Here is a 1,349-nt window from a genome sequence, read left to right as displayed (position 1 = left end):
TACCACGAGTACCGTGCCCGAGCCTGGCGCCAGCTCCAGCACTGCGCCTTGGGCATTGTTCATAAAGTTTGTCGGGTAACGGAGATGCCCGAAAACCCCCTCGAAGACTTCCGACTCACTCAAAAAGTTGCCAAAGCGTTCAAAGCAACTAGCCGGGCGAACGTTGTGATGTGGGTAACTGGGTCTTCCATTTCAACCTCGGCGCAAGGTTATTTATCACCGTTCATGCAATATTCATCCATTTTGTCGTAGTTGCTGGGTTTGCAATGTCTACCATTTTGGATTGGTACCCACTGGGCAGTACAATAAGTCTTTAAATCAGCAGCAGAGCCCTACACAATTGAATTCAGTCCAATACTATTTGACAAGGAATATGCAGAAGTATTCATGAATTATGGAAGCTAATCTTAAATGGCGAAGCAGCCGCGTTTTATATCAGTGACAATTATTTGAGTCAAAACAAAGTAGATTCCAAAATGATCAAGTTACTGAAAAAGAACAATGTTGCTGATGAGTTCAAAGTTGGACAACAAAATCAAAAACAAGTTGAAGTTCTCTAACCCAAACGAATGCGAGAAGCACGATTGTAGTCCATCGCAGCTCTTTCTTGCCGATTCAGCCGGTATCTTCGCTGCGTCTCCGCACGTTTCCGCTACCTTTCGTTTGACGTTCGTTCGTACCGCGCTAAGACTTGCCCATAAAACGTCGCGTCTTCATAACGCAGAGGCATGAGCGAAACATGAAAATTCGTCAACGCAAACGCAGCTTATCAGTTGCCGTCTCGTATACACATTCTAACATGCATGAAAGATTACATGGTATCATATTCACGAGATCGCCATGCCATGAAGCGGCTCAAATGATGTCGAGACTCCGCTATATCTTAGTATGCCTTTTGAATCGTAAAGAATACCAACGAACAATCATTTACTCAGTGACAAACTGTTTGAATGAGTCTAATAAATTTTGAGAGTACATCTAGTCAGACATCTTGTCGTTGATCAGTTCATGGGTCTCTCACCAAGTGATCAGTTCTGTTGTTATTCCTATGGTGTATATCTAATTCACCTTTGTCACTACTCATAACTGCACTTGTAATCCCAAGATTTAATGCATACCAAAGCAAAAACGTATGTGGAGGAATCAGTAGCGAACGGAATAGCCACTGCTCATTGGACATGCTGGCCAGTAAGATCGACTTCTCCATCAATGCTAACAAATTGCTAGGTGCCACTCCCTTCCCCATTGCACTCCATCAAGAGGGGCGAACATTTTACCAAGACCAAATTCTCTTGCAAGTACGGCCTCCACATACCAGAACAATTTCAAGAAAACGAGCCTGAAAACAC

The sequence above is a fragment of the Aphanomyces invadans genome, assembly GCF_000520115.1.
Source record: "Aphanomyces invadans strain NJM9701 unplaced genomic scaffold supercont1.62, whole genome shotgun sequence".
Taxonomy (NCBI): domain Eukaryota; phylum Oomycota; class Saprolegniomycetes; order Saprolegniales; family Verrucalvaceae; genus Aphanomyces; species Aphanomyces invadans.
The sequence above is the reverse complement of the archived record's forward strand: the minus strand, read 5'-3'. Positions refer to the sequence as shown.